Genomic DNA, 12,083 nt, shown 5'->3' with positions numbered 1-12,083 from the left:
CAACTCCTTGCCTGTTTGTGGCGTTTGAACGCTAGAACTGAGCATGGGTTGGGCGTTTAACGCCAGCTCTCTACCCTTTTCTGGCATTTGAGCGCCAGAATTATTCCTCTCTAGGCTCTTACTGTCCTCAGAGGGATTTTGGGTAGCAGTTTGTTTATTTCTTGGCTTTCTGCTGCTTTAAAGTGGGGTATTTAATGTTTTTTCACTTCTTAATTGAACTGCTTAGCACTCTTCTGTTATTTATTTTGATAACTGCTGTTTTGTTTGCTTCAACTGTACTTCCATATTCATATTAGCCATTCTTGTGTCTTGTAGTATCTCCTTGAATTCGGCTAGCTGTTTTGTAAGAAAATCTAATTGCTGATTGAATTCAGTAACTTGTTCTGCAGGACTGAGTTCAGCAGTTACTATTTTAGCCTCTTCTTTCATAGAAGACTCACTACTTAGGTACAGATGCTGATTTTTGGCAACTGTATCAATAAGTTCTTGAGATTCTTCAATTGTCTTTCTCATGTGTATAGATCCACCAACTGAGTGGTCCAAAGACATCTGAGCTTTCTCTATAAGCCCATAATAGAATATGTCTAACTGCACCCACTTTGAAAACATTTCAGAGGGGCATTTTCTTAGCATCTCTCTGTATCTCTCCCAGGTATCATAAAGAGATTCATTATCTCCTTGTTTAAAGCCTTGGATGTTCAGCCTTAGCTGTGTCATCCGTTTTGGAGGGAAATATTGATTCAAGAATTTTTCTGACAGCTGTTTCCATGTCCTTATGCTAGCCTTAGGTTGGTTATTTAACCACCTCTTAGCTTGGTCTTTTACAGCAAATGAAAACAGTAATAATCTGTAGACATCCTGGTCTACTTCTTTATCATATACTGTGTCAGTAATTTGTAAAAACTGTGCCAAAACTGGCAACTTTGCTGCACCATGATAATGAGCTGAGGATTCAACTCAAAACTATTGACTCCGATGGAGGGCATACAGATACTACTCCCATATGAAGTAGTAGTGGGGTTAGCATATAACCCCAGAGTCCTTCTGGACTGTTCATTTCCACTTAGGTCTATGATGGAGAAAGGGAGATGTTATGAATTGGAGATTCAAATAGTATTAAAATATCTTTTATTTTATTTTATTTTTTTTAGAAAATAGATATTAAAAAAATAAAATAAAATGAAAAATGGGTGAGGATTTTCAAAAAATGAAGAGAGAGAAAAAGTGGTTTGGAAGTTTTGAAAAAGATATGATTTTTAAAAATTTTAAAAAGGATATGATTTGAAAAAGATATGATTTTTTTAAAAACTTGACAACTAAGATATAATAAGATAAAATTTTGAAATTGAAATCTGAATTTTTATGAAAAATTTTGAAATATTTGCTTAAAAATAGTTAGAAAAGATATTTTTCTGATTTTTGAATTTTATGATGAAAGAGAAAAATACACAAAAGACACAAGACTTAAAATTTTTAGATCTAATGCTCTTTGTTCTCGAAAATATTGGAGGGAAAACACCAAGGAACACCAAACTTAAAAATTTTAAGATCAAAACACAAAGAACACTCAAGAACAATTTGAAGACTCACAAGAACAACAAGAACATGAAGATAGAACACCAAACTTAAAATTTTTAGAAAACCAAAATAAAATTTTCGAAAACTAAAGGAAAATTAACAAGAGAACACCAAACTTAAAATTTGGCACAAGATTTAATAAAAAAAATTATTTTTGAAAAATTTTTAAAAGGAAGATACCCAATTACCAAGAATACAAGCACAATGCTCTAGCCAACTGAGCTATAAATTTAACGTGTTTTTAAAAAAGTATTTTTAATATATATAAATTTTTTTTGAAAACTGAAAATTTGAAAATGCACAAGAAAAACAAGAAAAGACACAAAATAAGACAAACTAAAGATCACACAAGGAAAATAGCAAGAACAACTTGAAGATCAAGCACGAACAATGAACACAAACTCGAAAATTTAAAGGGAAATAAAAACATGCAGTTGACACCAAACTTAAGATATAAGACTAAACTCAAACAAAAGACTCAAAGAAAAATTAAAAACTAATGAAGAAAAATAATATTTTTGAAAGATTTTTAAAAGGAAAAATAAAAGATGCAATCCTAGTGACTCTAAACTAAAAAGACAAATTTTCCTAATCTAAGTAACAAGATAAACCGTCAGTTGTTCAAACTCGAACAATCCCCGGCAACGGCGCCAAAAACTTGGTACACAAAATTGTAAATCACACTTTTCACAACTCGTACCACTAACCAGCATGTGCACTGGGTCGTCCAAGTAATACCTTACGTGAGTAAGGGTCGAATCCCACGGAGATTGTCGGCTTGAAGCAAGTTGTGGTTATCTTGTAACTCTTAGTCAAGATAATAATAAATCTCAGTTTTAATTGGTGGTAAATAAAAAGCATGGATTAAATAGTACTTGTTATGCAGTAATGGAGAATATGTTGGAGTTTTTGGAGATGCTTTGTCTTCTGAATCTCTGCTTTCCCCTGTCTTCTTCTTCATGCACGCAAGGTTCCTCCTATGGCAAGCTGTATGTTGATGGATCACCGTTGTCAATGGCTACCATCCGTCCTCTCAGTGAAAATGGTCCAGGTGTGCTGTCACCGCACGGCTAATCATCTGTCGGTTCTCACTCATGTTGGAATAGGATCCATTGATCCTTTTGCGTCTGTCACTACGCCCAACCTTTGTGAGTTTAAAGCTCGTCACAGTCATCCAATCCCTGAATCCTACTCAGAATACCACAGACAATTTTTAGACTTTCCGGATTCTCAAGAATGTTGCCAATGGATTCCAGCTTATACCACGAAGACTCTGATTAAGGAATCTAAGAGATACTCATTCAATCTAAGGTAGAACAGGGTGGTTGTCAGGCACGCGTTCATAGGTTGAGAATGATGATGAGTGTCACGGATCATCACATTCGTCATATTAAAGTGCAAATGAATATCTTAGATAGAAACAAGCGTGTTTGAATGAAAAACAGAAGTAATTGCATTAATTCATCGAGACACAGCAGAGCTCCTCACCCCCAACAATGAGGTTTAGAGACTCATGCCATCAAAAATATAAAGTTTAGATCTAAAAAATGTCATGAGGTACAAAATAAATCTCTAAAAGTTGTTTAAATACTAAACTAGTAACCTAGGTTTACAGAAAATGAGTAAACTGAGATAGATAGTGCAGAAATCCACTTCTGGGGCCCACTTGGTGTGTGCTGGGGCTGAGACTTGAGCTTTTCACATGCCTGGGCTATTTCCGGAGTTAAACGCCAGGTTGTAACCTGTTTTGGGCGTTTAACTCCAACTTGTAACCTGTTTCTGGCGTTTAACGCCAGAATGGAACATGGAATTGGCGTTAAACGCCAGTTTATATCATTTATCTTCGAGCAAAGTATGGACCATTATATATTGCTGGAAAGTCCTGGATGTCTACTTTTCAACGGAATTGAGAGCGCGCCAATTCGACTTCTGTAGCTCCAAAAAATTTATTTCGAGTGCAGGGAGGTCAGAATCTAACAGCATCAGCAGTCCTTTTTCAGCCTGAATCAGATTTTTGCTCAGATCCCTCAATTTCAGCCAGAAAATACCTGAAATCATAGAAAAACTCACAAACTCATAGTAAAGTCCAGAAATATGAATTTTGCATGAAAACTAATAAAAACATACTAAAAAGTAGCTAGCACCTACTAAAAACTACCTAAAAACAATACCAAAAAGCGTATAAATCATCCGCTCATCATGTTGCATGCTCGTTTCTTACTCAAATGGTCTCGAATTAAATCCTTTAAAAATCTGGCATAGTGTGTAACACTGTGTTTTGACGTGTTGCATGACAAGTTTTTCACTGGGAATTTGAAACGCCGATTTTTCGGCATGTCACACGCCACCAAATAATGGATTTTGGGATAGGATGTGGGGCGTGTGAAACGCCGAAGTGTGGCGTGTAACGCCCTTCATACATTGCCTTCTCCACTTCTCTGGTTCCTTGGCCTGGCATGCAATGCCCTTCTGTGGCGTGTGACATGCCAGGTCTCTGTTTCTGCATCTTGGGGTGTGTTGCACACTTCCTGTCTGGCGTGTGACGGACCCAAAAAATTATAACAATGGGGCAAAAATAATATATAAAAATAATAAAAAAGTAATATATGATATTTAAACTTTGGAGTATATTAGTTAGTCAAATTTTTAATAAATATAATTAATACATTAAAAAATATATTAATTTATATTAGAAGTATTTTTTTCATTTCAATGTTTTGGCATTATTGTGTGATATGTTTATTATTAACAGTGTCTTGTTAAATATTTGATATTCGTCAAATTATATTGTTATTGATTATTTTTTATATAATACAACAAAAAATTATAGTCAATAATTAAAGAATATAACTCGAATTAACTAATTTTAAATTTTTACAAAAATTGTGTGAGAGACAAAATATTATAAGAAAATTAAAATTTTAAATCAAACAACCATAATTCTCTTTATATATATATAAGTATAGATAAGATAATATCTCTTTTTATATTATACAAATATTCAAATAATATATTAGCATTTAATTACAAAATTGACATTTTTTAATATTTATGATAAAAATTTTTCAACAAAAATAATTATTATATGTAAGGCTAAAACTAAATTAAATAAAACAATAAAAAATAAATAAGTAATTAATATCTATTATATTAAAAAAGCTACTAAATACTAATAATCTTATTTATATTTGAAAAGCTATATTTGATTTTAAGTAACTAGCTAATTGAATTATTATTATTTTTGTTATTATTTGTTTTAAATATATATGATATAACAAAGACATGCCAACCCTCTGTCTCTTATTAAACGTTTTTCTGGTTGTTTTTTTTTCTTGTACTTTGCTCTTTTTTTATCTTTATTTTCCTGTCATTGAATCACAAATCAAAGAATTCAAAGGACTAATAAAATTACATATAAAAACACATGATAAATAAGCAACAAGCATTGATTCTATCCAAAACTACCGAAGAAAGGTACTTAAGATATTTATGCATCACTAAACAAGTATGGTGGAGGAGGATTTGTGATTTTTGGAGTTGAAGAAAAAAGGCAAAATCACTACAATGGATGAGATTATAGAATATCTGAAGAAATTACAACAAATTCATCCAACAATTAAGAGAAGACAGTACCATTGCAACTTAAACCAGAAAATTCTGTAAAAGACACTTATGCGGGAGACAAAATTTTGAATTATCTCCTGTCACATCATTATCTTGAAGCTAAGACCATTATTAATTTATTTGAAATTAATGCTATTTTATATTACTAATGTTGTTTTTCAGTTTTGTCTCTCAGGTCATAATGAGATTTTTTTTAGCGTGATGAATGTAGTGATTTTTCCAAAGATAGAGAAATGAGTCTCTTCATGGATATCTTAGATACTATGGTCCTTTGTTGTCTTTTTTACTATTATTTTTTTTGGATCATAAGTGTTTTTTTTCTATATTGCCTCTAACAATTTCTTTTGCAGGCACTAATTTTTAGCATTTTGCTATCCTTTATTGCTTTATGTTCTCTTACCATATGCTCTGATATCTTAGCATGCTTTAATATTCTGCTTTCATATTTAGATGATTTGATACATATCTGCATTGTATTTATAATATTTGCTCTGATTTTATACATTGATTGAGATGTTTGACACATAATGTTTTGATATATCTTTATTTATTCTTACTGTTGTTGCGGCAGTTTTTATGTTTTTAAGAGAATGTTTTAGTTTTAATCCTTTATTTTGTTTTGTTGTTGCATGAGTGTAATGACTATTTTCTTATATGTCTTTAGATTATTTAGACTTATGTCTTGTTGTAGGTGTTTTATGTTTTCTTCCCTTGATGACAAAAGGAAGAGAAGATTGAACTTATGTTTATTTGCTGCAATAGTTATTTTAAGTACATTAAGAGGAGAACTTGCTACATTATCAAAGAAGTCATCTTTATCTTATTAGCTCTGTTCAATCAAAATGTTTGTCATCAAATAGGAGATTGTTGAGTTCAAAGAATATTTGACAACTTTGGTAATGACAAACATTTGACTGGGATATAATTGATTGAGTATATTAATTATATATTTCAAGTATTGTAGGAAAGCCTTGATAGGTTGTTAATTTTAAGCAAGAAAACATTAAGCGAATAAGCCTTCATTGTGATATATTCTTACCAAAATAAGAAGGTAACTGATGAGTGGATAATTTATACGTTTTTTGGCATTATTTTTAGGTAGTTTTTAGTTTGATTTAGTTAGTTTTTGGTATATAATTGTTAGTTTTTATGCAAAAATCACATTTCTGGACTTTATTATGAGTTTGTGTATTTTTCTGTGATTTCAGGTATTTTCTGGCTGAAATGGAGGGACATGAGCAAAAATCTGATTCAAAGGCTGAAAAAGGACTGCAGATGCTGTTGGATTCTGATCTCCCTGCACTCAAAATAGATTTTCTCGAGCTAAAGAAGCCCAATTGACGCGCTCTCAATTGCGTTGGAAAGTAGACATCTTGGGCTTTCCAGCAATGTCTAATAGTCCATACTTTGCCCGAGATTTGATGGCTAAAACTGGCGTTCCAAGTCATCATAAAAATTCTGGCGTAAAACGTCCAAACTGGCACCAGAGCTGGCGTTTAACTCCAAGAGAAGCCTATGCACGTGAAAGCTTCAATGCTCAGCCCAAGCACACACCAAGTGGGCTCCGGAAGTGGATTTCTACATCATTTACTTATTTTTGTAAACCCTAGGTTACTAGTTCTCTATAAATAGGACATTTTACTATTGTATTTTCATCTTTTGGATCATCTGTGATCTTTTGATCATCTTTGATCTTGGGATCAAGTCTTTGAACCCTTTTTCGATTGTTGCATGTTATTTTGGAGGCATGGCAATTCGGCCATGTCTAGACCTTGTTCTTATGTATTTTCAACGGTGGAGTTTCTACACACCATAGATTAAGGTGTGGAGCTCTGTTATTCCTCATGAATTAATGCAATTACTACTGTTTTCTATTCAATTCAAGCTTATTCTTGTTCTACGATATCCATTTGCATCTCAACTTGATGAATGTGATGATCAAGTGACACTCATCACCATTCTCACTTATGAATGCGTACCTGACAACCACTTCCATTCTACTTGAAAACAAGCTTGAATGCATATCTCTTGGCCTCCTGGTTCACGATACATGGTTGCCTCTCCTGACAACAGAGCTTGCATTCTGTGCAATCAGAGTCTTCGTGGTATAAGCTAGAATCAAATGGGCAGCATTCTTGAGATCCGGAAAGTCTAAACCTTGTCTATGGTATTCCGAGTAGGATCTGGGATGGGATGACTGTGATGAGCTTCAAACTTGCGACTGTGGGGCGTAGTGACAGTTCGCAAAAGGATCAATCGATCTTATTCCGACACGATCGAGAACCGACAACTGATTAGCCATGCGAGAAACCCTAGAGGACCATTTTCACTGAGAGGATGGATGGTAGCCATTGACAACGGTGATCCAACTATATACAGGTTGCCATGGAAAGGAGTATGAATGATGGATGAAGGCAATAGGAAAACAGAGACTCAGAGGGAACAAAGCATCTTTATACGCTTATCTAAAATTCCCACCAATGAATTGCATAAGTATTTATATCCTATTTTATGTTCTATTTCATTCTTTTAATTATCAAAACCCCATAAACATTTGAATCCGCCTGACTGAGATTTATAAGATGACCATAGCTTGCTTCAAGCCGACATTCTCCGTGGGATCGACCCTTACTCACGTAAGGTATTACTTAGACAACCCAATGCACTTGCTAGTCAGCTCCACAAAGTTGTGTATCAAAATTTCATGTTCCAAGTTTTTGGTGCTGTTGCCAGGGATTGTTCGAGTTTGGACAACTGACGGTTCATCTTGTTGCTTAGATTAGGTATTTTTTTTCTTTTGTTCTTCAAAATTTTTAAGAATGAATTCTAGAGTTTTAGATGATGCTTTTATCATCACAGGAGCTAGTTGATTCCTATCAATTTGGCTGTTGTATGTAATGTCCTACTAAAGCATGGCTAGCCATGTCTAATCTTTTTAGACTGAAGCTTTAGATTAACATTGCATGATTCCTGAAATTCTCTAAACCTTTTAGACTGAAGCTTTAGACTAACATTGCATGATTCCTGGAATTTTTATTAAAAAATTTTGAGTTTCTTATTTTCCTTTTTCAAAAAAAAATTTTCAAAAAATTACAACAAATTTTTAAAATCATAAAATCAAAAATATTTTGTGTTTGAGTCTAGTGTCAATTTTTAAGTTTGGTGTCAATTGCATACATTTTTCAAAAACTCATGCATTTTGTTCTTCGTTGATCTTCAAGTTGTTCTTGATGATCTTCCTTGCTCTGATCTTTAAATTCTCCTATTTTGTGTCTTTTGTTGTTTTTCATATGCATTCTCAAATTGTTAGTGTCTCTAGTATTAAAATTTCTAAGTTTAGTGTCTTGCATATTTTTCTTTTCTTAAAAATTTTCAAAAAATTATGTCTTTTCAAGTCAATAATACAGAGAATTGAAGATTCAGAACATACAGCAGAGGAATCACAGAGAAAAAGTCGGGCGTTCAAAACGCCCAGTGAAGAAAGAATTTTGGCGTTTAAATGCTAGCCAGGGTACCTGGCTGAGCGTTTCACGCCCAAAAAGATAGACAAGTGGCCGTTAAACGCCGAATGGATACCATTTTAGACGTTTAACACCAGGATAGCACCAATGAGGAAATTTTGTTTTCAAATCATATCTTTTTCAATTTTTCAAGTTTTAAAACTGATTTTTCAAAATATTATCTTTTTCATATCTTCTCATATTAATTATATCTTTTTCAAAATCAAATCTTTTTCATTTTTCTTTTAATATTTTCAAAAATCCTTGCTAACAATTAATGTTGTGATTCAAAAATTTCAAGTTTGTTACTTTCTTGTTAAGGAATCTGCAATATTTGAATTCTAGAATCATATCTTTTAATTTCTTGTTAGTCAAGTCATCAATTTTAAAAATCAAATCTTTTTTTAAAAATTGTTTTTCAATCATATCTTTTCAAACATATCTTTTTCAATTAAATATTTTTCAAATCATATCTTTTTCAAATTTTGATTTCAAAAATCATTTCTAACTTCTTATCTTTTCAAAAAATTGATTTTCAAATCTTTTCACTATTTCTCATCTTTTTCAAAATCATCTAACTATATTTCTCTCTCTAATTTTCGAAAAATCACTAACCACTTTTTCAAAAATCTTTTTAATTAATTAATCATTTTAATTTTAATATTCAAATTTCTTCTCTCTCCCATCTCTTTCTATTTAATTACTAACACTTATCCTCCTTTGATAATTCGAACCCCCCATCTCTCTCTCTCTATAAGTTCGAATTCTTCTTTATCTACCTCATCCTTCTATTCTTCTTTTCCTCTGACACATCAAGGAATCTCTATACTGTGACATAGAGGATTCCATATTTTCTTTGTTTTCTTCTCTTTCATATGAGTAGGAACAAAGATAAAGGCATTCTTGTTGAAGCTGATCCTGAACCTGAAAAGAATCTGAAGAGGAAGCTAAGAGAAGCTAAAGCACAAATCTCTGGAGAGAACCTGACAGAAATTTTCGAAAAAGAAGAAGACAAGGCAGCCAAAAATAACAACAATGCCAACAATGCAAGGAAGGTGCTTGGTGACTTTACTGCACCAACTCCCGACTTCTATGGGAGAAGCATCTCTATTCCTGCCATTGGAGCAAACAACTTTGAGCCTCAATTAGTTTCTCTGATGCAACAGAATTGCAAGTTTCATGGACTTCCATTGGAAGATCCTCATTAGTTCTTGGCTGAATTTTTGTAAATCTGTGACACTGTTAAGACCAATGGAGTTGATCCCGAGGTCTACAGACTTATGCTATTCCCTTTTGCTGTAAGAGACAGAGCTAGTATATAGTTGAACTCACAACCTAGAGACAACCTGAACTCTTGGGAAAAGCTGGTCAATGCCTTCTTAGCTAAATTCTTTCCACCTCAAAAGATGAGTAAGCTTAGAGTGGAAGTTCAAACCTTCAAACAGAAGGAAGGTGAATCCCTCTATGAAGCTTAGGAAAGATACAAGCAATTGATCAGAAGGTGTCCTTCTGATATGCTTTCAGAATGGAGCATCATAGGTATCTTCTATGATGGTCTGTCTGAGTTATCCAAGATGTCATTGGACCATTCTGCAGGTGGATCTATTCATCTGAAGAAAACGCCTGCAGAAGCCCAGGAACTCATTAAAATGGTTACAAATAACCAGTTCATGTACACTTCTGAAAGAAATCCTAGGAACAATGGGACAACAAAGAAAGAAAGGAGTTCTTGAGATTGATACTCTGAATGCCATATTGGCTCAGAACAAAATATTGACTCAGCAAGTCAATATAATTTCTCAAAATCTGACTGGATTGCAAGCTTATGACCTTGAGAATCCTGCAATGGAAGAGGTGAATTACATAGGAGAATCCTATGGAAACACCTACAATTCTTCATGGAGGAATCACCCAAATTTCTCATGGAAGGATCAACAGAAGCCTCAACAAGGCTTCAATAACAATAATGGTGGGAGAAACAGGTTTGGCAATAGCAAACCTTTCCCATCATCTTCTCAGTAACAGACAGAGAATTCTAAGTAGAGTCTCTCTACCTTAACAAACATAGTCTCTGATCTATCTAAGACCACACTAAGTTTCATGAATGAAACAAGATCCTCCATTAGAAATTTGGAGGTACAAGTGGGTCAGCTGAGTAAGAAGGTTACTGAAACTCCTCCTAGCACTCTCCCGAGCAATACAGAAGAAAATCCCAGGAGAGAGTGCAAGGCCATAACAATGACCAACATGGCCGAGCCTAGAGAGAGTGAGAAGGACGTGATTCCCAGTGAGAAAAACCTCATGGGATGTCCTCTGAACGAAAAGGAGTTCCCTCCTGAGGAACCAAAGGAATCTGAGGCTCATACAGAGACCATAGAGATTTCTTTGAACCTACTTCTGCCATTCATGAGCTCTGATGAGTATTCTTCCTCTAAAAAGGATAACGACATTACTGAAGAGCAAGTTGCTAAGTACCTGGGAGAAATCATAAAGTTGAATGCCAAGTTATTTGGTAATGAGACTTGGGAGGATGAATCCCCCTTGCTCATCAATGAACTAAGTGCATTGGCTCAGGTGAAGATACCTCAAAAGACACCGAATCCTGGAAGGTTCTTAATACCTTGCACCATTGGCACCATGACATTTGAGAAGGCTTTATGTGACCTGGGGTCAGGCATAAACCTCATGCCACTCTCTGTAATGGAGAAACTGGAAATCTTTGAGGTACAACCTGCAAGAATCTCATTAGAGATGGCAGACAAATCAAAGAAGCAGGCTTATGGACTTGTAAAGGATGTCTTGGTAAAGGTTGAAGGCCTTTATATCCCTGCTGACTTCATAATCCTAGACACTGGGAAGGATGAGGATGAATCCATCATCCTTGGCAGACCCTTCCTAGCCACAGCCAAAGCTGTGATTGATGTTGACAGAGGAGAATTGGTCCTTCAAGTGAATGAAGACTACCTCGTGTTTAAGGCTCAAGGATCTCCTTCTGTACACATGGAGAAGAAGCATGAAAAGCTTCTCTTAATACATTATCAAACAAAGCCCCCACATTCAAATTCTAAGTTTGGTGTTGGGAGGCCCTAACCATGCTCTGAATATCTGTGAAGCTCTATGAGAGCTCACTGTCAAGCTATTGACATTAAAGAAGCGCTTATTGGGAGGCAACCCAATTTTTATGATAATTTTCCATTTTCCATTGTTATTTTATGTTTTCTTTAGGATAATGATCATATGGAGTCACAAAAACAAAATCAAAAATCAAAAATAGCATTGAAAACAGCACACCCTGGAGGATGAGCTTACTGGCGTTTAAGGGTAGCAGAATGGGTGTTAAACGCCTAGTCTGGCATCATTCTGGGTGTTTAACGCCAGAAA

The 12,083-nt window shown here is 34.3% G+C and overlaps 1 non-coding gene across 1 annotated transcript; it reads right to left on the bottom strand.

Moving 5' to 3' along the window:
* Window positions 1-10,114: 10,114 nt before the first annotated feature.
* LOC127746087 (small nucleolar RNA R71) lies at window positions 10,115-10,222 on the bottom strand. The gene has a single exon (XR_008007707.1). It is a non-coding gene; the product is annotated as a small nucleolar RNA R71 (small nucleolar RNA).
* Between the last annotated feature and the right edge of the window lie 1,861 nt (window positions 10,223-12,083).

Source organism: Arachis duranensis, chromosome 3 (genome assembly GCF_000817695.3).
Source record: "Arachis duranensis cultivar V14167 chromosome 3, aradu.V14167.gnm2.J7QH, whole genome shotgun sequence".
Classification (NCBI taxonomy): domain Eukaryota; kingdom Viridiplantae; phylum Streptophyta; class Magnoliopsida; order Fabales; family Fabaceae; genus Arachis; species Arachis duranensis.
The sequence above is the reverse complement of the archived record's forward strand: the minus strand, read 5'-3'. Positions and strand labels throughout refer to the sequence as shown.